This window comes from Bufo gargarizans, chromosome 7 (genome assembly GCF_014858855.1).
Source record: "Bufo gargarizans isolate SCDJY-AF-19 chromosome 7, ASM1485885v1, whole genome shotgun sequence".
In the NCBI taxonomy this organism is placed as follows: domain Eukaryota; kingdom Metazoa; phylum Chordata; class Amphibia; order Anura; family Bufonidae; genus Bufo; species Bufo gargarizans.
Window position 1 is genome coordinate 120,123,025 of NC_058086.1, and position 27,494 is coordinate 120,150,518.

Sequence of the window (27,494 nt, forward strand, 5' to 3'; positions counted from 1 at the left end):
TTCAAAAGTAAATGTAAAAAATAAGTAAGAAATAAAGTTAAAAAAAAGACTTATAATAAGCCGAAATTAACGAAAAATCAAGTAAAAAAAGAAATATATAATGCCAATAAAATAGCATAAATTAAAATACAATTTCCACACCAATCCGAAGCCATTATTATCTCTTGGAGAACATTATGTGCCAAAAATAAATATGAAAAATAAGTAAAAGATAAAAATAAATAAAAAATAAAAATGCCTTTGCCAACCCAAACAGTCATCATGATCTCTTTTTAGGAGACGTATTGTGAGCAAAAAATGAATGTATTAAATAACTTTTAAAAATACAATAAATACAAATAAAATAAATAAAGTAGTTTGAAAAAAAATGTTTTTGCCTAAAAAAAATCACAAAATAGTGGTCATTAATGCCTTTACAGGTTTCATCATTAAAAGGTTAACTAATGAGCGTTCTCCCCACTCATACGATTATTATCTGTCACAAAGATGTACCCTAACACTAATAACCAAAAAGTGCTGTCCTCTGCAGAGAAGTAGAGTGCTCATTTCTGAATAGGAGTGAGAATTGCAGGGATGCAAATGTCACTTACAGTAGGCCCCTTGCATATGAGTGTTCCTCTCGCAGCGAGTCCGCAACACAGCTCCCGGCCTGACCTTCCAGTGCTGCTGGGGGTCACATAGCATTATATTGATTTATGATGCTATGTAACCCTTACAGTTCTGGAATGTATTGGATAACACTGGCAAAATGCTGCCAGTGCTATCCAATACATTCCAGAACTGTAAGACCTCTTTCACATGGGCGTGACGTGTGAGGGCTGAAAAGGATGCGGGTGCGTTGTGGGAAAATCGTACGATTTTTGCCTGCGTGTGGGGTAAGTTTTGTCTGCGATTGCGCTGCATTCTTCAGTTTTTTCTGCGCGAGTGCAATGCATTTTGCATGCACGTGAGAAAAAACTGAATGTGGTACCCAGACCCAAACCTGGACTTCTTCACTGAAATTCGGGTTTGGGTTAAGTAGTTGGTAGATTTTAATATTTTCCCTTATAATATGGTTATAATGGAAAATAATAGCATTCTGAATACAGGATGCTAAGTAAATTAGAGATGGAGGGGTTAAAAAATATAAAAAAATAAATTCAACTTACCTCATCCACTTTTCCCAGGTCCTCAAAGAAGAAGAAAGAAGACGAGCCGGGCAGTGCAAACAAGTGGATGAGGTGAGTTTAATTTTATTTTTATTTATTTTTAACCCCTCCATCCCTAATTTACTTAGCATTCTGTAATACAAATGCTATTAGTTTCCCTTATAAGCATGTTATAAGGGAAAATAATGAAGATTGTGTGATTTTCACGCAGCCCCATTTACTTCTATGGGGCCTGTGTTGCGTAAAAAAACGCACAATAAAGAGCTTGCTGTGATTTTCACGCAACGCACAAGTGATGTGTGAAAATCACAGCTCATGTACACAGCTCCATTGTAGTGAATGGGTCCGGACTCAGTGTTGGTGCAATGCGTTCACCTCACGCATTGCACCAGCGCAGAATTCTCGCCCGTGTGAAAGGTGCAGAAAGGGATTTTTCATAATTTTACTATTGATAGATCACAGATTATACAAGATATACAAGCCTTATTTCTTGTGGAATACAGTACCCTAAATTAGCACATCTCACACCCTTTGCAAGTTGGTGGACACAATAGCACCTTCCTCCTTTAACATAAGGCTATTTAAAATCACACATCACATACAATGACAGAAACCTATGACAAGTCATTCAACTTATTAATACTTAGATTAACCCTGGGCACTATGTAAAATAACCCTTTCATGTATTGTATATAGCAGATACCAGTATTGTTTAACAAAGTTTAATTTGTAAATTGCCACATACTATGCTCCCACCTCCAAATGCCCTATAAGTATGTGCTGTAGAATAAAGATTTTAGATATTGACAACCTGAGTTGAGTCTGAGCTGTCTCCTGGCCAGAGCAAATCGGATATTCTTTGCACAGGAAAATATTCACGGGTTGGAGGTCTGATGCCTCATCGTATAACCATTATAAACCTGCCTGGAGAAAAAACACCAACAGGGGCATAAGGGTTACATAGCACCATAAATCAATATAATGCTATGTGAATCCTGTCAGTGCTGGGAGGTCAAGCCGGTTGCTGTGATGCGGACTCGCTGCGGTAGGAGCTCTGGACTGCAAGGGGCGTTAATCCCCTTTTATGCTGCATGATTTTAAGGCCAATTACTTGGACCAAACATTCATAGGAACGCTCATCCCTGATAACTGACACATATAACATTGTTATCATTGAGTTGATGAACGATAAAACATTCATTTGTTGGCTCATTTGCATTTTCCATCAGAATGAAAATGGCACGATTATTAACAGCACATTGTAATCAAGAATGTGCTGATTATAATAGAACTGAATAGAGATGGCCTTGCGTTTCGCCCGGTGCTCATTTCGCGGCAAACTTTGCTCGTTCTCGGTTTGCCGAAAGGATGAACGTATGACGATGTCCGCCGGAGCCATATTCTTTTACAATGTGAAGAACTTTGACCCATGACACATCCATCAGGTGGTAAAGGACAGCCAATTGAGAAGTTTCAGCCACATGGACATACCCCCTACCTTTATAAATAAACCCGATCTGGCCGCCATTTTATATTCAGTCTTTTGCCAGTGTAGGGAGAGGTTGCTGTGTGGAGCAGGGACAGACTATTAGGGCTGTTTCACACGAGTGGATGCCGTGCGTGACATCCGCTGCGTGAATGACAGCCAAGACCCGATGTGGACAGCAGAGACACGGAGCAGTAACATGATTCATAATGCTTCATGCCTCTCTGTGATCTCTTTACTACGAAATCACAGTGAGATAAAGTTGTCACTGTGATTTCATAGTAAAGAGATCACAGAGAGGCATGAAGCATTATGAATCATGTTACTGCTCCGTGCTTCTGCTGTCCGCATCGGGTCTTGGCTGTCATTCACGTAGCGGATGTCACGCACGGCATCCGCTAGCTAATCGGGCCACAAAAAAACTTTTAAGGACTGATATAGGTGTGCTATCGATAGGTATGACTTACTGAGAGATGTAATATACTTATAATATACTTTCTTTTTATTTTTTTATTTTTTATTTTATTTTATTCTTAAGAAAATATACAGTGTAACATAACACCAACAGTGGTGTAAATCGGTACCATCCACATAAGCATATAAACACATTGTTGCACAGGAAGGATTAGGGGTGACAGGAGTTACAGTCCATTAATAGAGAGCGACTCAGCTCATATGAATTGTATACAAGCATATGGAGTAGGAACCAAGTTATACAGGACAGAAATAATACAGTTATATTCAGAGGAGTATAATTGGGTAAGGTAAGTCGCACACTGATAGCCATGTCCCTAACATCCAATTGAGTAGGGTGCACACAGGGGCTGAGGAAGAGAGGAGAACCATCCCCATTGGTTTCCAACCAGTGGGCTAGTTCGGTCATATTTTTGAAGAGAGAGTGACATGAAATGGGTTAGTGCTGGAGAAATCTATATTTTGTCCAGGGGGCCCACTTTCTCAAAAATGTCAGGTGTGTTTGTGATTCCCAAGAGGCCATTTCTTCAAAACGGTGGATTTGATCTGCCTTTAACCTCCATTGCTCCACTGAAGGTAAACTAGACTGCAACCAGTATTTGGGAACCAAGAGACGGGCTGCTAACAAGAGCTGCTTAAAGAGGAAAGTGGGTGGCAGAGATGTTTTGTCATTGAAAAAGGAGAGCAACGCTCCATAAGGCGAGGTGGCAATATCAGATGAACAAATTTGATTGCTAATCTGAAAGATCTCTGCCCACCACTTGTTTATAGGAGGACACGTCCACCAGATATGGAGAAAAGTACCTGTCTCTTTTTGGCATCTCCAGCAATCGACAGAGGTGGGTCTATTGAAGCGTGAGGACTTAATTGGGGTAATATACCATTGCAAGAGGATTTTGTAGCCATTCTATTGGGCCCTAACACATCTAGATGACTTGTGAGGGATGTCAAATAGCGTGGGTAAAGAATGAATAGGAAGATCAACACCAGTTTCCAATTCCCAAGAGCGTATGAAAGACGGTTTAACAACTAATGGCGGAGATCTTAATTTGTTGTAGATAAGAGAAATAGGCTTTTTTGGGGAACTGGGGTTAGCTACTAAAGCTTCAAACCATGTGGGGGGATGAAGAAGTTCTCCATTCATGTTATTTTTGTGTACAAAGGATTTAATAAGTGGGATGAGAGTAAAATCACATGGTTGTGGATTCAGAAGGGTTTTGATGGTTTCGTTTGAAGGTGTTAAGCCTTGGGGGTCAAGGAGAAGGGAAATTGGCAGTGCGGAGGATCTAATTATTTTAGAAGAGGTATTTCTGGGCCCGCTTGCAGATGAACCAAGGATGTCACTAGTCGTGACAAGGGGAGATGGGAATGGAATAGAGCAGTGGGAAAGATTCCACCACCTCCAAGCTTCTACTGTAGCTTTGATAATTTAGAAGGATTGTAGATTAGTTTGGGGGGGAGTATGATAGCCCAGACAAAAGGCTCGAGTCGGCATTCCAATAATGTTTTGTTCCATGGCTACCCAGGATTTGCTCTCAGTGTTTCTCAACCAGTCAATGATTCTTGACATAAGAATAGCCTTCCTATATAGTTCAGGATCTGGGAGCCCAATCCCACCAGTCATGCGCGAACGAGACAAGAATGAGTAGGAGAGTCTCGCTCTCCTGCCATTCCATATGAATGTTCTAAATCTCTGTTTTAGGGAGGTATAGTAAGACTTAGGAACGGGAATTGGGAGAACTTGTTGGAGGTAGGTAAGACGGGGGATAATGAGAGCCGAAAGGATATTTTTTCTACCAAACCATGATAGGGTTGGGGCTGACTTTGTGAGTTTATCAAGAGCTGAGAATAGGGCGGTTTTTAAAGGAACATAGTTGAGTTTGAATAGATCTGGTATGGAAGGGCTGAGTTTCACTCCTAAGTAAGTGATGGTTGGGGAGGACCAGTTAAAAGGGGAATCTTTCATTAGAGCGAGTTTGAGTGATGATGATAGTCCTGTGATAATGATGGTGGATTTGCTCTCATTAATCTTAAAGTCGGAAACTGCGCTATAATTCTTTAAGTGCTCCTGGATTATGGGGAGGGAAGTTTTAGGGTTGGATGTCATTATCATGACATCATCCGCGAATGCCGCTGTAACGGCACCGTTTCAGCAGACAAGGGGGTAAAATCCGTTTAGGCGATATGCCCCTTTCTGAGAGACAGGCACAGCTACTGCAGAACACCAACCTCCCGAACTGGATACAAAATAGCACTCCAAACTGGAACCTCGCAAATAGCTGTCAGCAGGCGAACAGGAAAAGCGTACACTCGGCTTACACTCCTGGCAATCAGTCTCCAACAGCATACAGGGAATCCCCCCAATAACGAGACAAGGCTCCGTCTTGAGGGTCAGCAGTGATATGATGTGCTGGCACACCCAGCCTGGTTTTTATTACAGTTTTGCAAATACTACACATCCCCACAATGCATCATGGTTTCCTCCCCTCTGTCCCGGAGACGACCGAAGACAATCCAATTATCTCTCAGGACAAAAGGGAGATCGCCAATACACATGTGGAGACAACAAGACAGGAATCACCACCCAAACACACAATGGCACACCCCCACAGCAAACACAGACATTTAACATATCCCCAGATAGCTAAAGTCTGAGTGCATATCATTAGGTGAATGGCACTCAGAATACACGAATACAATAATATTAGCTATCTGGGTGCCCTCACATAACATACAATTTTATAAAACATATCACAGGAACCCCAAAACATGCAATAACCCCATAACCAATATATCCTCGGAACCGGGGGATCTGGGTGAACCACATGTCCAAAATTCACCCACATCCGTTCAGTAGTTTGGAAGATACAGTTACACTGAAAATATACAAGTTATACCAAAAATAGTCACTAATAAATGTGTCCCCTGTTTGGTAGTTTCAAACTACTGAATGATGTCTCTGTGCACCAAATACAGGCAAGATAGCACCGTGTGGAAAGTCAGAACAGTGTCTGTGAGGTAAAATGGCCGCTATCTATTGTTCTCACCATGTGCTTCATCCAAGCAAGTAAGGAAAATGATGCAATCCAGGGACAGAGGGCTCCGTCCCAAGTGCCTTAAGACCCAATTACTTATGGGGCCATAATCCCAGGGCAGGAGGCTGGTAAACAGCCCCCTCCAAAACACCGTGGCGAGGTTGGTTTCGCCACAGCCGCAATCTTATGACTCCTACCCCCTAGGGATAGACCTTCAATCTTAGTGTCTGCTCTAAGTTTGGATAGGAGGGGTTCCATAGCTAATATGAAGAGCAGGGGGGATAAGGGACAGCCTTGACAAGTTCCGTTTTGAATTCGAAAAGGAGTGGATAGGTCGCCTTTGACCATAACTCGAGCTGTAGCCTGGTCGTACATAGCAAATACAGGCTTGATATATGGATCAGGCAGGCCAAAGAACTTTAGAACACAGCTTAGATAATTCCAGTTTATGCGGTCAAACGCTTTTTTAGCGTCAGTGCTGAGGAGTACAAGAGGAGTGGAAGTATGCCTAGCATAAGAGAGTGCATTGATAACTCTAGAGGTGTTATTGTAGTGTCCCACTAGGTAGGGGTGGGCACTACACAAGGGTCAATTGGTGTGTGCGTTACTCCTACTCACAAGGGACAGAAATGTTATATTTAATTGTGCATTTAATGTATGTTCTAATGTGTTGTTACATTCAATGTACCCCTGCATGATGCAATAGCAGGCCTAGTTGGGTGTAGTTAGACATCCCAGACACTAGAGGGAGATAGGGAGCCCCTAGTATAAATGTCCAGGCCCAGACAGGGAGAGTGCAGTGCAGAGTCAGGAGTCTGAGAAGACAGAGGTTAGAAAGCCTGCTCCTGACATGCAGCTTGATAGCCCTGGCTGCTAGCTATGGCCAGGAGGCTAGTGAGGAGATCCAGCCTGCCTGAAGCCAGGAGAGCCTTAGTTAGCTCTGAAGACACCCCAGTTGCAGGACAGAACCTCCTGGGAGAAACCCACAGTCAATCACCAGCCAAGTAAGGAAGATCCAGGGAAAGATAAGTAACCCTGATGGGCAGATGCAAATAGAAAGGAAAGCAAGGATTTAATTAATACCAGAGGAAGATAGAATAACCAAGGATTTAAGCCACCCTTTAGGCATCCGGGCCTTGGGATATAAAGCCAGACAGGAGTTCTAGAAAGAACAATGTACACTATTTCTGAGGAAAGGTACAACCTGCTTCTGAGTGCATTGTGAATTTACCCTCTGCGTAACTTGCATAATTAATACCTGTCAATTTGTGAATAAGCCTACTTGTGGAACTGTGATTTGAAGACTGTGTTACCACCTGCTGTACAAAGTTGGACTGTTCAGTAAAGTAACGTTTGGTTCACTATACTACCTGTGTACCTCCATCATTCCAACTACCAACCGGTGTGCCACCGTCCAAAGGCACTGGCGTCACGATCCCAACAGGGACCTCGCCCCAGGCACTCAAAATGCCCGTAACATCCAGGGCACCTCATCCACCATCAGGCCTGGTTCCTACATACAGAGTGTGCCCCAGAGGAACCGTGTCTACCTCTCCTTTACTGCCACGCGCCTGCCCAGGGTCCTCCAATACAGTGAGTAACCCTCGATTGCCCATAACCGTGACCTCACTTCGCTATACCCTGAAGGTCTGACGTGTTGCATTATCTCTACCCTCCCTATTACGTACGAAGCCTACCCGATCCATATGAACCAGAAGAGGGAGAAGGACTGCCAGACGATTTGCCAATAGTTTCGCAAGTAATTTAAGGTCAATATTCAAAAGAGAAATAGGCCTGTAATTTGCACACAGCTTAGAGTCCTTCCCCTCTTTAGGAATCAAGGCTATATGAGCTGATGTCATATCCCTGGACAAAGGGATACCTTGCAAAGATTGATTGCACACTGCCAGTAGGTGAGGCAACAGTTGCTTTTTGAAGGTTTTGTAATAAAATGCAGGTAGTCCGTCTGGACCCGGGCTTTTCCTCTGAGGCATTTGGTCTAGGGCTGTGGAGATCTCCTCCATAGTAAATGGAGCTTCGAGCGAATGTTTTTGGCCCACTGATAAAGTCGGGCAGGAGGTTGATTTCAGAAACGCGTCTACTAGAGAAGAGTGAGATGATGGAGATAGGGGGGAAGGGAGATTGTATAATGCTTCATAGAAGTCTCTAAATTGTTTAGCAATCTTAAATGAGGCAAAGATTGGTTCACCACTTGGGGTAGACAATTGGTGATTGTAATTGTCAGCTCTTCTAGTTTTTATTCTGTTCATGAGGAATTTGGAGGCTTTATCCCCATGTGCAAACAACTTATATTGAGAACTGAGATAGAACTTGGCCGTATTATTATGTAATAAAGTTTTCAGTTCCGCTCTTGCTTTAGAGAGCTCTTGGAGTTGGGTGTCAGATAGGGTAACTTTGTGGACAGACTCCAATTTGTTTATTTTGGAGAGGAGGGTATTGATGTTGTTTTCTCTAATTTTCTTTAGGTGCGATCCTAAACTAATGAACTCACCCCTAATATAGGGTTTGTGTGCGTCCCAAATGGTTTGTGGCGAGAGCTCGGGTAGGGAGTTTATGGTGAAGTATTCTTCCAAAAGTGACGCAATTTTATTTATGGAATCTGGATTGCCAAGGATAGATTCATTTAATCTCCAGTTAAAGCTTTTAGTTTTCCGTGTAGGGGAGGATACTTTAAGGAATATTGGGGCGTGGTCTGATATATGTATAGACCCAATTTTAGCCGTTTGGCATAGTTGAAGGTGCTCTTTTGCGATGAAGAGGTAATCTATACGGTGGTAATTATTGTGTACATGAGAGTAAAATGTATAGTCTGGGGTATCGGGATGATGGGTACGCCAGACGTCGACTAGATGGAGATCCCAAAGGATATTTTTGATAAACTTTAAGGAGCGTTTTGAGTGGGAAGTTGTGTGTGATGATGAATCCACTTGGGGGTTGAGGGCCACATTGAGATCGCCCCCTAGAACCACTATACCCTCCTTAAAGGAGGTAATCAAGGGAGCTATGGAGGAGAGCCATTTAGCCTGTTTAGAGTTCGGGGCATATAGGTTTATGAATGTATATAACTGAACACCTATATTCCCTTTAACCATAATGAATCTACCCTCCGGGTCCTGCTTATGATCAATATATTAAAAGGGAACCTTCCTCTTGAAACCAATACTTACTCCCCCGGACGAGGCAGAGCCTCCCCCACAGTGAAACCAGAGTGGATAATGAGAGAATTCCATATTAGGGTAATGGTTGAACCTAAAGTGTGTCTCCTGGAGGAGCAGCACATCCGATCCCTCCTTACGTAAGATAGTGAAAATTTGGCTTCTTTTGGAGGGTGAATTAAAGCCCTTTACGTTATACAAGGCTATGTGGATATCAGCCATGGCCAAAAGTTGTTGTGTAAGGAAGAGTGAATGGTGTGCCAGTCCCCCAGAAGAGGACACTCACGGTTTTTAGGTATATCCACCTCGTCCAGGAAAGAAGCCCGGTCCCTCAGGTCCTGTGCATCCCTCAAGGGGTTCAGGAGAGTGTGTGTCAGGTACCTTGAACTAAACAAAGGGAAAGGGGAAACAGTGAGAACAGAACAAAAGAAAACCAAAAAGTAACTTAGATTGTGGATTGACCCACTAGTGTAAAGCATGGGGGAAAGATTGGTCATAGACCAGTGAACATACCGTTCTGCACATAAGATTGCAATTTGGAACTCAACTTACTTTAGCTCAAGCAATCGTCAGGGTTTTATGTGAAGGAGGAGTTGGTTAGGCCCTCCCAGGGCAGCCAGAGCAGGGAGAATATGGAAACAGCAAGGCAGTACAGGAAAAAAATAAAAATAAAAAATTAAATAGGCGAAAAAAGAGAAACTAAAAAAGAAGAAACAAAAGAAGAAAATTGGAGAAAGTTGAAGAGGGGGAGGAGAGGCAGGTAAGAAAAGCATGGGCTATATAGTACAGAGGCAATATTATGCTAATCAGGACTTAAACCTGGATCTACTAGCAGTATGTTGAGCTGACAAAGCAGACGATAGTCAAAGTCCCTTTATAAGGAAGAAGCAGATTATCTGGATAGATCCAGGGAAGTCCAGAAAAAAGGAAAATAACGTCTCTGTATGTGAAGATTGTACCAGACACGGTCTAGGGAGATTAATCCTGAGATAGTCTCTTGGGTGTTAACTGCCGACTCCTCTTCCCCACTTTGTGGGCCTTTGGGGTGTGCTGCACGGTGAAAGCCTCAACCGTCGGAACTTCTGGTAAAGCACCTATGTCCAGGAATAAGTCCCAGTTCTCAATCGGCATAGGAGGAATTTGCAAGTGGTCATAAACAGCCTCCAGGTCGGCGTAGGTGGTGATGTTTATGCGGCGGCCTCCATGAGAAAAGGAAATGCCGAAGGGAAAGTTCCATTTCGCCCGTAACCATTCTGTCAGAAGCTTGAGAAATTTGCGCTTCCTTAAAGTGGAGGGGGCTAAATCCTGATAAATTGATATTTGAGCCCCTTCAAATAAGATGTCTTGTCTGTTTCTTGCAGCTTCCTGGACTGCATTTTTAACTTGGAAGTTGAGGAATTTGCACACTATATCTCTTGGGGGTTCTTCTGGTTTAGGTTTGGGTCTCAGCGCTCTGTGAGCCCTTTCCAGAACGATCTCCAGCGCGAAATCTGGGCCCAGGAGCGAGGAGCAGAGGGAGACAACCGCAGCTGGAATGTCGTCGGGAAGCACAGATTCTGGGATCCCCCTTATGCGCAGGTTGTTTCTGGGACCCCTGTTTTCCTGGTCCTCCAGGGCGTTCTGGAGTTGATTCAGGTAAGATCCACATTTCTGGAAGGAATTGGATGTGGCTCTCTGGTGATCCAGCATCTGGGCCTGCTGATTCTCGAGCATTTCAACCCTATCCCCTATGTGGCACATGTCTTGGAGCATGGCAGCGAATTCGCTCAAAAGGGGTTCAAGGGCTTTACTCAGGGTGTTCTTCAGATAATTTCTGGTGATCGGGAGGGCCCCCGTACCTTGCGGTTCTTCATTATCGCTCTCGTCTTCCGATCTGACCCTCTGAGGCTGGGCGGGCGCCATTTTAGAATCGCGGGCAACATATGAAGCGGCCGCTTTCTTCAGAAATTTGTCCATGTCGCCTCCTGCAACTTGACTTTTGTTAGATCCGGAGTTGTCCCCTGCTTTGGGGTTCCCGATTTTGACCATTTTCTGACGGATTGCTACTGATAGCTAGTGCATAGAACGGACTGTAGCACGGAGCTTAGAATCAATCGGCCATCTCAGACCGGCGCTGGCTCCGCCCCCATAATATACTTTCCAACATAGAAAGTATATTATAGTGCATTTGTATTGTGCAGCAGTTGTGTGCGGTTCTGCTGCGATACTGCAGCTACACAGAGTGCCAAACGCTATTGGAACAAATAATGTCTACTGGTGTGATTAACCAGTTGCCCACCCAAAAAAAAAAATGATTAAAGCAGGGGTGTTATATACCAATAATATACTTTCTATATATACATTTGGGTTAGGGTTGTTGCGGGTTTCAAAATGTTGATACCCAATCGATACTTTTGTCCCTGTATCGATACGATACCGGGATTTCCATTTTTTCAATACTGAACTGCGCTGCCGCACCGTCTAGTATCACAAAACATGAGCTCATATTCCCTCAGCAACACAGGGGAGAAGGAAGCAGTCTCTCCCTCACCCCTGTGCTGCTGCTGCCGCTGCCACCAATGAGGGGAGAGTGTGCCACCAATGATAGGAGGATTTTAAATGGGTCCGGACTTTTTTAAGTTATCAGGCTACATAGAGCGGCATCCTGGGATGTCCCTGCACTTACTATTATTCCTGGGCGCCGCTCTGTTCGCCTGCTGTGCCCCCATACTGTCTCCTGCTCTGTATGCTAATTACTACTATCGGAGCAATGGGCATGAGACATCAGCTTCTCTCCTAGGCGTTCCTTCTCCCTGGCTGTGACATTCTGCACTGTGAGTGGACAACGCTACAGCCAGGGAGAAGGAATGCCCAGGAGAGAAGCTGATGTCTCCTTCCCATGGCTCTGATAGTAGTAATTAACATATGGAGCAGGAGACAGTAATGGTGGCACAGCGGGTGAAGCACCTGAGGGGTTAACTGCCGCTGATCTGCTGCCGGAATCTGCCTCCTGTATTAAAGGTTAATTATCATTGGTGGCGCAGTACGCCCTCCTCCCCAGTATTAAAGTAATTGGTGGCAGTGGCAACAGGGTCCCCCTGAAGAGGCAGGCCATTCCGCAGGGGTGGTAGGGTTGGGACAGGTGCACCAGGCCGGAGCCTAAGTAGGAAGTTGTAGAAGGTGCGTGCGATTACGTCAACGGATGCACAGGACTTGGTTGAGTGGCTCACTCAGCCTTCCGCTTCTGCACCCTCCTCATCCTCTCTATCTGCACCCTGTTCACTATCTGCTGTGTGCATCCCCAAAGACACTACCACCACCATATCCCCACAGCTCGAGTCAGAGGAATTATTTCCCCATCTGTTCCAAGACCTTACCGATGCACAGCCATTCTTGGCATCAGATGAGTAAGAGGAGCTATCAACGGTCACCACCCAGCAGTCTGACAACAGTACCCAGATCAGCCCAAGGAGGATGGTCCCCACTGTTGTTGCCTACTCTGAGATCTCTAATGTCATTGGTGGTGAAGGTGATGATGATGACGTGTCAATGGATGTCACGTGGGTGCCCACAAGAGAGGAAGAGGGGGGGGGAGTTCAGAGGGAGAGACTGAGCAGCAGATAGGGAGGAAAAGGAGGCAGAACTCGCAGTGCACAAGAGACAAAAAGCAGACTGCAAATGTATTTGGAGCGAGCCATCCACCATGCACGGTCACATCTTGCTTTCCAGGCACATGGCTCTGCAGTGTGGGCTTTTTTATACGTGTCAGCTGCTGATAATAGTGTTGCCATCTGCAGCCTGTGCTGTCAATGCTTAAGTCGCGGTAAGCCCAACACTCACCTAGAGGCGACAGCCTTAAGAAGGCACTGTCACGACCATGGTCATGGCCGTGACTCCTGGAACCGCAGGCAGTTGCCTGCAGTCTTGTCTTGTTGTTCAATCACAGGTGTGGGCTGTAGTAGTTTGCCTCTAGTGTGGTTGCCGCTGGCAACATGATCTTATTTGGCAGTATAGCAGCCGGAGAAGTTGATAGGCAGCTTGCTGTCAAGTGCATGCGGTTGCACCTGGCAACCTGTCTATGTATGTGTGCACTTTCCCGGTTTGGGGTGCACGGGGTTTATTTGTGTGTGCACTTTCCCTTTAAGTGGCTTCACTACCCTGTCTGGTGTTGGAAGGGTTAATTCCCTTTCCAGTGTGTGTCTGTGTGGGTGTGGCTACTTGGGCTATTTAGCCTCAGTTGAGACCTGAAGCTGAGGGGTACTCCAGACTTGTGGTAAGCTGGAGTCATCCTCCTGGTCTTATACCATCTTGCCAGTGAGGGCCACCCTTGTTGTCATAAAAGTTATACATGATGTTTATTTTATGTCCTTGTGATTGTCTTATCTTATTGCAGCTATGGCTCTGGGTTCCTGTGTGTTTATGTGTGTGTGCTGTGTCCTTTATGTTTGGTGTGGAAAACAGCATGTGAGCACGGGATCCAGTCAGTGTGTCTGTGGCAGGTAGGTGTGGAAGTGGTTTCACTCACCTGCCATATCCATAGGCTGTTTATGTTTCCCCTTACTTGCAGTTTGGCCAGTTTAGACTCCTGTTCCTCCGTGTCTAGGAGGAACAGGTTCTCTTACCCAGCTCCTAGCTCAGGGATCTGCTGAGGGCTAGTAGGGACCCGAGGTTCCTGAGTATGAGCCCTCCTGCCATCTGGGTTGGCTCATACAGCTAGGAGTCAGGGTCAGAGTTAGGGACGCTGTAGGAGGTGACCTGCTCCCTAATTCTGTTGTCCTGGCCAAGCAGATTGCACATACGTGTAACATCGCACGGCTGAGGGTTTCCCCCATCCTCAGCCGTGACAGGCACCTGGCCTCCCATCACCGAGTCCCAGTGGGAGTAACGCCAACAGAACCCACAAAGTCACACTCCCGACGGTCCACGTCCTGCCTCTTCTCCTCTCTCCTCCCTTTTGTCGTCCACTCCACCTTCCACCGTGCTATTGTCGCGTTTATTTGGCAAAAGGCAGGCTTCCGTGGCCCAAATGTTCGAACATAAAAAGTTGATCCACGTCACATGGAACGTGATGTTGTAAGCGATTAGGCTCCTTGTCCTGAGACCGTTGAGGGGGACATCAGTGATGTGCAGACAGTAATGGAAATTGATTAAATTGATATCGTGGCTCACCCGTATCTATCAATATGGTAAAGGTGCACTGTTTTTAAGATGAATCACCTATTCAATTGTAGAGCAAATGAAAATATATAGATAAAAACAAGCACTCACCAAATGGTATGTCTATAGTAACTAATTTTATATTAATTAAAACACATAAAATATATGACTAAAAATACAATATAATATACTGAGGTTCGGGATCCGCTTACATAGATATATTCATAAATGGATAAACAGTATATACAAATCAGATTGTGTCAAAAGTTAGTAATATACTCTGAAATAACAGTGTCCTGTGACTGTGAAAATAAGATTATAAGTGTTCTGTGAAAAATAAGTGCAGTTCTCCTGTAAGGAAAGTCCTTCTTCAAAGAAAAATTTTTTGGTGATAAAGATTTGTATAGAAACCTTGCAGTAACTTAGTATCTTCTTATAACTTTTTTGCATATAACATGTATCCAATGCTGTTATAAAAAAGAGAAAGTCTTTCAATTTGTAGCAGCATATGAAATCCACACTTGCAGTAGTACAAGGTAACTCAAGATCGGGTTTGGTTGTTGGGGCGTCCCCCTCTTCCTTAACCCTCTTACCTTGTCTTCAAAGTGTAGCTGCCCTAAAAGTTTTGCCGTTCCTGCGCTCGCTAAGTCCGGTAATCACTGCTTGCTGTTTCGTGTTCTCTGGTCTCAGCGTTCCACGTGGTGTAATTTCGTCTCGCCTTCCAGGAAACACTCAGCTAGAGTTGCGAAGTCTCGCGATAACTTCAACTGGTTTCTGTTTCAGCCGTATCCAGACCAGCGCATAAGTCTTCTAATGACTGAATAGTCCCTTAGACTCGGCTCGGGTTTTTAGGTGGGTAGTTCGTCGCTCTCAAGGACCTTACAGGAGAACTGCACTTATTTTTCACAGAACACTTATAATCTTATTTTCACAGTCACAGGACACTGTTATTTCAGAGTATATTACTAACTTTTGACACAATCTGATTTGTATATACTGTTTATCCATTTATGAATATATCTATGTAAGCGGATCCCGAACCTCAGTATATTATATTGTATTTTTAGTCATATATTTTATGTGTTTTAATGAATATAAAATTAGTTACTATAGACATACCATTTGGTGAGTGCTTGTTTTTATCTATATATTTTCATTTGATGTGCAGACAGTAGTAGATGATGATGTAGCCGATCCCACTTGGGAGCAAGCAAGGTGGTAGTGTGGCCGTGAGTCAGCAGGGTGGCAGCAGTGGACGGAGAAGCCTACCTGCCCATAAAGTAGTGGTGCAGGGGTTCACAGAGGCAGTGGTAGCAGACAATCAGCTCGAAGTGTTGGGGGGAAAATTCCAAACTCAGAGGTGTGGCAGTTTTTTGTCAAGCCGCCGGAAGAGGTGAACATGGCCATTTGTCGAATCAGTGGGCAGAAGGTGAAGAATGGCCAGAGTGCCAATGTTGGCACCACAGCCTTGCATCAACACATGCAGCATCACCATGAAGTGGCCTGGGAGAACTGTGGCTCCGATGTAGTGCTCCAGCTGCATCACCCAGTGGCCCGCACCCCTTCTCCTACAGTTAATGCTCCACCACCTTAGCCAAAGGGAGCGGTCTTTCCTTCCCATCATCTACTGGTCCTGATGCTCCTGCTCCTCGTCCTCCTACTCTTTGTAAAGCATTTTGTCAGCAATCAATTACCAAAGACATTTCCAAGAGAAAACAGTATGTGTGCACTTATCCAACGGCGCAGAACGTGCTCCTGGCCAAGTAGCTGGTACTGCAGTCCCTCCCTTTCCAAGTGTTGAGCTCTGCACCTTTCAGAGAACTGATGGCTTGTGCCAAACTGAGGTGGAGAGTCCCAGTCCATCATTTATTTGCAAAAAAGGCAGTACCAGTTCTGCACACCTATGTAGAACAGAAGGTGGGCCAGTCCTTGAGACTGTCGGTATCTGCTAAAATGCACAGCAGCGCTAATGTGTGGAGCTATAACTACGGTCAAGGACAATATATGTCCTTTATGGCCCACTGGGTAAATGTCGTTCCTGCCCAGCCACACACCAGCAACTGGGTCATGTGACGCCACTGCTGCCTCCACGTTCTCACACCATTGGTCCTGCGAAAAAGTCCGCCTCTGCCTCCTCATCCTCCTCCATGTCCTCAGCCTGCACTGCATGGACAATCCAGAGTGCTCCTCCAGCATACCACACGTGCAGGGCACAGAAATGCCAAGCTGTTCTGCACCTAGTTTGTCCTGCTCTGCGTCCTCTATCAGGTAATCCCTGTGTAACTTCGATGTTAGCCAGTGGCAGCTCATGCTTGACACCTGCCATTTGCTCAGGCCCTTTCAGTAGGCCACTTTATTTGTCAGTCGCCAGGACTACGGGATGAACAATGTCACTCTACTACTTGATGCCCTGGAACAGATGCTGCTAAATAAGGCTGGCCAGGGGGCAGGAGACGTGGCACCTACATCTCACGGCCACATGAGTACTGTGGGGGATTAACTGGAAGAAGACAAGGAGGACATTCATGCACAAGCAATGTCTAGAGAAATAGGTGTTTTTTTCTGAACAGGAGAGGAGGAATAGTTAAAGGATCTACTGTCACAGGTTAAGGGGAAGGGAAAACACCAAATACACACCACATCAAATAGACAACAATCTAGGCCTCAAAAGGTAAGGAAGAGGGATGGTGACCTCCTAGTAATCCCTAGATCTTTCCCTAACTCCTGCCAGTATGAGCAGATCCTGCTGGTGTAAATACTCATATATCGGATACCTAAAGCCCTGCTAAAACTGACAAGCCCTACGATAGGTAGCAGGGGATGAGACAGCTGGTTCCATCCAGAATGAAGGAACAACCTGCGTCTCCCTGAGGCCTAGAAACAACACACTCCAGATAATAAGAAACAGTGAAGGCAGCAAGTACTTAGCTTAGAGATGTATAGAGAAGCAGGAGATCCAAGACAAACCAGCACCAGCAACTCCAAGCAGAAACTATCAACCGCATGATCAGCAGTGTGAGGCGGATCTAAATTGAACCTCATCACCTACGGTATAACGAGCGGCACCTGAGGAGAGGTGAGATCCTGCCAAACAACAACATACATAGAGGAAAACAGAGAGACCTGTCAGATAGCCTCACGTGCAGCAAGGCTATCCAATCTTCTCACCTCTCTCACAGGAGGGACCGTGACAGTACCCTCCCTTCTACGGGTGGCCTCAGCACACCCAGGACCGACTTTATGAGCATGAGCCCTGTGAAAGGCCCACACAAGGCGACTTGCATTCACGTCGGTCGCAGGAACCCACATTCTTTCCTCTGTAACCCTACCAGTGCACGAGGTACTGAAGAGATCTACGAAGAATATGTGAGTTCACTAACCTTACAATCTGAAACTCAAGATTACCATCCACCATGACAAGAGGTGGTGGCAGGGAGGACGGTTCAGCAGGTTCAATATATCTGTTCAACAATGACTTGTGAAAAACATTATGAATCTTCAAAGCATGAGGAAGCTCAAGATGAAAAGCAACTGGATTAATAATGGCCCAATAAACCTTGGCCCCAACTTCCAAGAGGGTACCTTCAACTTAAAGTTTCTTGCGGACAGCCATACAGAATCACCCACTCTTAGGTCCGGACTAGTGTGGAGCGCGAATATTCGAAAAGCTAATTTTTATCTCGAATATCGCAATTTTGAGAATTCACAAATATTTTGAATATAGTGATATATATTCATTTTTTGAATATTTGTCATTTTTATATGATTCTTGCATGTGGACCAATGAGTCATTGGCCCAAAAGCAACTTAAGCAGGGAGGAATCATGTTAGATGGAAAAAAACTATGAATATTTAAAAAAACTAATATATAACACTATATTAACGTCAAACCAGCTAGCCAAATGGCGGTATTTCAAATCTCTGAATCTAACCCAAATGTATTAAGGGTGTATCTCACAATGACATATGCAGCAAAGGCTGCCAAATAAATGTTTTTTTGCTTAAACAGGTGTTTGTTTAATAACTCAATATGGCAGTGGTATATAACCCAGGAATTTCAAACTTGCTTATGCTGCAAGGCCTGAAATATTGTGTATTTTGCCCAAAAAAGGGAGTTTTATTAATGAAAGAATATAAGCCCTGTATATACAGGGTGTATCTCACACGGTCTGACCCAAAGTAGGCCTGAATTAAAGAATTCTTTGCCCAAAATGGCTGTATTTTACATGCCTGAATCAAACCCCTGTATGTAAAGGGTGTATCTCACACAGCCTGAACCACTGTGAACCTGAATTAAATATTGGTGCACCAAATGGCGGTATTTAAAATCTCTGAACCTAAGCCAAATGTATTAAGGGTGTATCACACAATGCCATCTGCATCAAAGGCTGCCAACAATTATTATTTTTTGACCAAACGAGTGTTTGTTTAACAACTGAATTTGACAGCAGTATATAAGCCTGTAATTGTACACGTGTTGATGCAGCAAGGCCTGAAAAAAATGTTTTTTTGGCAAATAAAAGTGTGTTTTTAAAACCCCAGAAAATGGCTGTATTTCTAGCTTAAATTGCACACTGACTAATCCAGATGTTATATATTGCCCCAAAAAAAATTGATTTTCAATGTCCCAAAAGCTCAGATGCAGTGCTGGTGCACTGAGCTTGCATAAAATGTCGGCCACCGCCACCCAACTAACTGACGGATAAAGGTTGTTTTTTTTGGTCAATGGGCTCAGTGTTGGGTAAAAAGATTGTGCCCTGCACCCACACAACGATTTCTATGTACAGGGAGTGCAGAATTATTAGGCAAATGAGTATTTTGACCACATCATCCTCTTTATGCATGTTGTCTTACTCCAAGCTGTATAGGCTCGAAAGCCTACTACCAATTAAGCATATTAGGTGATGTGCATCTCTGTAATGAGAAGGGGTGTGCTCTAATGACATCAACACCCTATATCAGGTGTGCATAATTATTAGGCAACTTCCTTTCCTTTGGCAAAATGGGTCAAAAGAAGGACTTGACAGGCTCAGAAAAATCAAAAAATAGTGAGATATCTTGCAGAGGGATGCAGCACTCTTAAAATTGCAAAGCTTCTGAAGGGTGATCATCGAACAATCAAGCGTTTCATTCAAAATAGTCAACAGGGTCGCAAGAAGCGTGTGGAAAAACCAAGGCGCAAAATAACTGCCCATGAACTGAGAAAAGTCAAGCGTGCAGCTGCCAAGATGCCACTTGCCACCAGTTTGGCCATATTTCAGAGCTGCAACATCACTGGAGTGCCCAAAAGCACAAGGTGTGCAATACTCAGAGACATGGCCAAGGTAAGAAAGGCTGAAAGACGACCACCACTGAACAAGACACACAAGCTGAAACGTCAAGACTGGGCCAAGAAATATCTCAAGACTGATTTTTCTAAGGTTTTATGGACTGATGAAATGAGAGTGAGTCTTGATGGGCCAGATAGATGGGCCTGTGGCTGGATTGGTAAAGGGCAGAGAGCTCCAGTCCGACTCAGACGCCAGCAAGTTGGAGGTGGAGTACTGGTTTGGGCTGGTATCATCAAAGATGAGCTTGTGGGGCCTTTTCGGGTTGAGGATGGAGTCAAGCTCAACTCCCAGTCCTACTGCCAGTTTCTGGAAGACACCTTCTTCAAGCAGTGGTACAGTAAGAAGTCTGCATCCTTCAAGAAAAACATGATTTTCATGCAGGACAATGCTCCATCACACGTGTCCAAGTATTCCACAGCGTGGCTGGCAAGAAAGGGTATAAAAGAAGAAAATCTAATGACATGGCCTCCTTGTTCACCTGATCTGAACCCCATTGAGAATCTGTGGTTCATCATCAAATGTGAGATTTACAAGGAGGAAAAACAGTACACCTCTCTGAACAGTGTCTGGGAGGCTGTGGTTGCTGCTGCACGCAATGTTGATGGTGAACAGATCAAAACACTGACAGAATCCATGGATGGCAGGCTTTTGAGTGTCCTTGCAAAGAAAGGGGGCTATATTGGTCACTGATTTGTTTTTGTTTTGTTTTTGAATGTCAGAAATGTATATTTGTGAATGTTGAGATGTTATATTGGTTTCACTGGTAAAAATAAATAATTGAAATGGGTATATATTTGTTTTTTGTTAAGTTGCCTAATAATTATGCACAGTAATAGTCACCTGCACACACAGATATCCCCCTAAAATAGCTAAAACTAAAAACAAACTAAAAACTACTTCCAAAAATATTCAGCTTTGATATTAATGAGTTTTTTGGGTTCATTGAGAACATGGTTGTTGTTCAATAATAAAATTAATCCTCAAAAATACAACTTGCCTAATAATTCTGCACTCCCTGTAGATCGCTGAGTTAGATTCTCTTCTAGTCTCTCCCTGAAATCACCAGTCCAGCATTATCCTCTCCCTACACTTGTAACAGCAGAGTGACGTGCAGCGCTACGTGACTCAAGCTTATATAGAGCCTGGGTCACATGCTGTTCTAGCCAATCACAGCCATGCCATTAGTAGGCATGGCTGTGATGGCTTCTAAGTTCAGACAGTTAAACGCTTGTTGATTGGCTGCTCTGCAGCCTTTCAAAAAGCGCTGAGAAATCGCCAAACACCGAGCCCGAACCTAAACTTTTACTGAAATGTTCGGGTCCGAGGTATAAAAACCCTAGTTGTGATGATTGAGCACCAAAGTATTCTGGTGTTCGGCCCGAACACATTGCTATATTCGTGTGCTCGGCCGAGCACCCGAATGTAATGGAAGTCAATGGGAGACAACAAGGCACCCCCTGCTCCGAAGAGGGGAGGGTGCTTGGTCCATTGGAAAAGGTCAGAAACTGACAGAAACACCACCAAAATGGATTGGGAACACCATGGGGACGATGGCTGGATGCATCTTGGACTCGCAGGTCGCTGGGAACCATGTTGTCCAAGTTGTACGCCACTTTTACAGACTGACAAAAATATGCACAAACCCCCCAAAAAAGCAATTTTACATGAAAAATTGTTAGGAAACATTCTTTCCCGTATGAAAATATATGGAAAAGACTGCGCTGCAGGAGGAAAATCTTCTCTGTGTATAAAGTTCACTTTTGAAATCTTCAACTAGTAGAATCACATACCACCTCGCAATCCAACATTAGTGTGCAAACCTGTGGATGATGAAAAACGCACTATGGTGTAGCAGGTTCCAAGCATCTAACGCTCCATGTGAACAGATTTATACTCACAAGATTCCTTGTAAGTGAAGGCGTGTATAGATATCGATGGTATCAAGATAGAACTCTGTTGAAAAAGAGGACTATAGCGTAGTATATCACAACACTTAATCTGCCTGCAAATAGATTATACTTACAGGGCTTCACTTGTCAGGTGCGCATATAGGATCTTCTATAAGTGGCTCAGATCCTGGATTACAACCATACTCGATGTCCAGAAACTCTCAGGGGAAAAAGCCACAAGAGAAGTATGTGCGTACCAGAGGTCAGATGGAAAACAGTTTAATATTGATAAAAAATTATACAACTAAAAACATATAAAAATCTGAAGTGTTGCCCGACCCGGGTTTCGCGTTGATGCTTCGTCTGGGGCGTTGATTGGTAATTGCAAACCACTGTGTTTTAAATAGACAGGGAACCTCCCCCGAATCACATCATAGGCTCCTCCAAAAATACAGGTTAAAACAAATCATACACACAAAATAGAATTAAAACATTAAAAGGACTGGGACCGAACCGGACAGCTGACGGCGTATATATTAAAATAAACAATTGTTAATGTCACATTCGATATTCAAACCTTGCGGTTGAATGGTGCCCATACGAAACATCCACTCAACCTCTTTTTTATTTATTAAGGCAACGAAATCCCCCCCTCGAATGGGGGTATGTACTAATTCTAATCCAGTAAAACGGAGACCCTTTGGATTTTTTTCATGGTGGATCTTAAAGTGCAACGAAACACTATGGGTCTCAAGACCTTTTTTGATATTACGAATGTGCTCCTGCACCCGAGTCTTAAGGCTCCGTGTAGTCCTGCCTACATATTGGAGGCCACAAGGGCACTCCAAAAGATAAATCACTCCAACATTATTGCAGGAAAAATGTCCCTTAATTTTAAAAATGGTCTCTTTTGTCTTTTTGGATATGACATGATCCACACACCTTTCTCGTTGTTTCAGGATACGGTTTTTGCAAGGTAAGCAAAAGCCGCACCATGTAAACCTACCCTTAATAGTATCGGTGCGTTTTTTGCTGGTAGCGAGACTAGCACTACGGACCAATTTATTGGAGAGATTATCTGCTCTTCTAAATACTACAGGAGGCTTTGATGGTAAATCTTTACTAAGTATAGGGTCATTTTGGAGAATGTGCCAGTTTTTTTGAATCATATTTTTGATATAGCCTATTTTACTATTGTACTGGGTCAGAAAAGTGTACCTAAAATCTTTTTTTGTTGTTGTTGCCTTTTTATCATTATTGATCTGGGGCTTATTCTCAATACGTTTCTGTTCTATTTCATCTTTACAATGGTCTAAAAAACCATTTTCATAGCCTTTTTCCAAAAATCTATGTTTGACCATCTGCCCCTGCTCTCTGTAGACCTCTAATTTGGTAGTTTTTTGAGATACGTTGAAATTGGCTTTTGGGTATGTTTTTAAGCCAAGAGGGATGATGACAACTATTGAGCTCTATATATGTATTAACATCTACTGCTTTGAAATAAGTCTTAGTTTTGAGCCTATCATCCTCCCAAAAAAATGACCAAATCGAGGAAATCTACAGAGGTGGCGCTGATACAATGGGTCAATTTGAGATTAAAGCTATTGACATTAATATCCGCTAAAAAACTTTCTAGACCCTCCCTCTCACCTAACCAGATGAGAAGGCAGTCGTCTATGTATCTTCGCCATACAAAAAGCTGCCCCTTTCCTAGGTCTTTTTTGAGGATCTGATCAATATTTTCCCTCTCCCACATCGTCATAAAAAGGTTGGCGAGGCTTGGGGCGAATTTCGCCCCCATCGCCACGCCAGAATGTTGAAGATAAAAAGTGTCTTTATATAAAAAATTGTTGTGGGTGAGGCAAAAATCTACACATTCCAAAATAAAATTCTTTTGGTCAGCCCCCATATCTAAGTCATTGTTGAGGGCTTCTCTGACCCCTTTCATCCCCAAATGCTGGGGAATGCAGGTGTATAGAGATGACACATCAACCGTGGCTAACCACAGGGATCCAGGCACTTCGCCGATTTCTTCAATTAGGTCAATGACAGGATAGTGATTAAACCGGCTGATAAGGGGGGAGGGGTTGTTATTATGGATGTGGAACAATATTCTAGGGAAATGGATAGACTTCTTATGGACAGAGATACCTATTTGGTTCTAAAAAATAACCCCACAACTATTTTTTATATAAAGACACTTTTTATCTTCAACATTCTGGCGTGGCGATGGGGGCGAAATTCGCCCCAAGCCTCGCCAACCTTTTTATGACGATGTGGGAGAGGGAAAATATTGATCAGATCCTCAAAAAAGACCTAGGAAAGGGGCAGCTTTTTGTATGGCGAAGATACATAGACGACTGCCTTCTCATCTGGTTAGGTGAGAGGGAGGGTCTAGAAAGTTTTTTAGCGGATATTAATGTCAATAGCTTTAATCTCAAATTGACCCATTGTATCAGCGCCACCTCTGTAGATTTCCTCGATTTGGTCATTTTTTTGGGAGGATGATAGGCTCAAAACTAAGACTTATTTCAAAGCAGTAGATGTTAATACATATATAGAGCTCAATAGTTGTCATCATCCCTCTTGGCTTAAAAACATACCCAAAAGCCAATTTCAACGTATCTCAAAAAACTACCAAATTAGAGGTCTACAGAGAGCAGGGGCAGATGGTCAAACATAGATTTTTTGAAAAAGGCTATGAAAATGGTTTTTTAGACCATTGTAAAGATGAAATAGAACAGAAACGTATTGAGAATAAGCCCCAGATCAATAATGATAAAAAGGCAACAACAACAAAAAAAGATTTTAGGTACACTTTTCTGACCCAGTACAATAGTAAAATAGGCTATATCAAAAATATGATTCAAAAAAACTGGCACATTCTCCAAAATGACCCTATACTTAGTAAAGATTTACCATCAAAGCCTCCTGTAGTATTTAGAAGAGCAGATAATCTCTCCAATAAATTGGTCCGTAGTGCTAGTCTCGCTACCAGCAAAAAACGCACCGATACTATTAAGGGTAGGTTTACATGGTGCGGCTTTTGCTTACCTTGCAAAAACCGTATCCTGAAACAACGAGAAAGGTGTGTGGATCATGTCATATCCAAAAAGACAAAAGAGACCATTTTTAAAATTAAGGGACATTTTTCCTGCAATAATGTTGGAGTGATTTATCTTTTGGAGTGCCCTTGTGGCCTCCAATATGTAGGCAGGACTACACGGAGCCTTAAGACTCGGGTGCAGGAGCACATTCGTAATATCAAAAAAGGTCTTGAGACCCATAGTGTTTCGTTGCACTTTAAGATCCACCATGAAAAAAATCCAAAGGGTCTCCGTTTTACTGGATTAGAATTAGTACATACCCCCATTCGAGGGGGGGATTTCGTTGCCTTAATAAATAAAAAAGAGGTTGAGTGGATGTTTCGTATGGGCACCATTCAACCGCAAGGTTTGAATATCGAATGTGACATTAACAATTGTTTATTTTAATATATACGCCGTCAGCTGTCCGGTTCGGTCCCAGTCCTTTTAATGTTTTAATTCTATTTTGTGTGTATGATTTGTTTTAACCTGTATTTTTGGAGGAGCCTATGATGTGATTCGGGGGAGGTTCCCTGTCTATTTAAAACACAGTGGTTTGCAATTTCCAATCAACGCCCCAGACGAAGCATCAACGCGAAACCCGGGTCGGGCAACACTTCAGATTTTTATATGTTTTTAGTTGTATAATTTTTTATCAATATTAAACTGTTTTCCATCTGACCTCTGGTACGCACATACTTCTCTTGTGGCTTTTTCCCCTGAGAGTTTCTGGACATCGAGTATGGTTGTAATCCAGGATCTGAGCGACTTATAGAAGATCCTATATGCGCACCTGACAAGTGAAGCCCTGTAAGTATAATCTATTTGCAGGCAGATTAAGTGTTGTGATATACTACGCTATAGTCCTCTTTTTCAACAGAGTTCTATCTTGATACCATCGATATCTATACACGCCTTCACTTACAAGGAATCTTGTGAGTATAAATCTGTTCACATGGAGCGTTAGATGCTTGGAACCTGCTACACCATAGTGCGTTTTTCATCATCCACAGGTTTGCACACTAATGTTGGATTGCGAGGTGGTATGTGATTCTACTAGTTGAAGATTTCAAAAGTGAACTTTATACACAGAGAAGATTTTCCTCTTGCAGCGCAGTCTTTTCCATATATTTTCGCCAAGTAATAGACTTTTTCCACATTGTCTTCAGACTTGCAGCGCTTGAGGATACCAGTTTATCTCACAGAGACTTTATCTTTTTATTGCTTGAATTCTTTCCTGTATATTCAATTGTATATAAAGTGTAAGTGCTGCAAAAAATTACAAGCAAGAGACACTCCGAAACAGCCTGTATATCACATAAAGGAGGGCCTCATTCACATTGTGGTACAATTGTTTAGGTAGTGGGACTTCTACACTCATAAAGTCTATGCACTTTTGCCACACTTGCAGTTGCCCTGGGCAACGTGTTGCTGTTATGGCATGCAGTGGCAGTGTCTCAGCTTTTGCTGTGTGCACCGTGACATGGTTGCCACGCATGCTGTTGCCTATGGTAACGTGACATAGTGTCACGGTGGGTAGTGGGGGAAACCCCCACTGTACAATGTCAAGTATAATGGGGGAGCAGCTAGGCCAGGACGCCGGAATCAGGGAGCAGGTCACCTCCTTTTGCGTCCCTAATCCCCGCCCTAACTCCTAACCATATGAGGGGACCTTGATGGTAGGACGGCTCATACCAGGATACCTTTGGCCCTGAGTCGCCCTGATAATCCCTCTCATAGGAGCAGGGGAGAGACGACCTGTTCTTCCAAGACACAGAAGGACAGGAGTCTCAAATAGACTAGATGCAGGGAAAAGAAGGAGACTGTAAACATCAACTAACGTGCAGGTAAGCACACAGAAACACACTTACCTGCCACAGCCACCACGACTGGAACCCTTGCATAAGTACAGAGGCCCACACACAGAATAGGACACTGTACCAACAACACACACACACAGGTATCTACCACACCAAATACTGCCTGGACCCCATGCCGCAAGGTGCACGGTAGCCCCAGACTGCGCTGCATGCAGGCTTATGGTTTACCCCTCCGGGAAACCAGCCCCCTTCCGAAGGTAGACAAGTGAATGTCTAGCGTACATGCTGGACAACACAAACAACACACTGGACATGTATCAGCAAACTAGACATAACAACAAATCCCCAAATCAAACCCTCACCAAACAGACAACATATAAGTTAGGGAAAGGACAAGGAGAAGACAGAGGGATGACATTGCAGATGACATCGATGTTCGACAAGGTGGCCCTTAAGAACTAGTCAGATAGAACAGCCTGGACTGAAGCAGAGATCCAGCACCAATGACAGCGTAAGTGCAACTCACTCCAGCCAGGGAGCCACAGGGGAAAAAAAGAACTGTGGCCACACTCAGTCAGGGAGTTAACCCTTCCAGCACCAGACACAGGGAGGATACCACTAAAAGGGGAAGTGCACACACCAGCCAACAAGAAACACATTACCACAAGCAACAGCATGCGTGGCAACCATGTCACGGCGCACACAGCAAAAGACAAGACACTGCCACCACATGCCATAACAGCAACACGTTGCCCAGGGCAACTGCAAGCGTGGCAAAAGTGTCACGGCACACACAGCAAAGGCCGAGACAGTGGGTCAAGTTATTAAAGCGCAAGATTCCAAGGAAGGCAGCAGGCGCGCGGTAATTACCCACTCCCGACTCGGGGAGGTAGTTACGATAAATAACAATATAG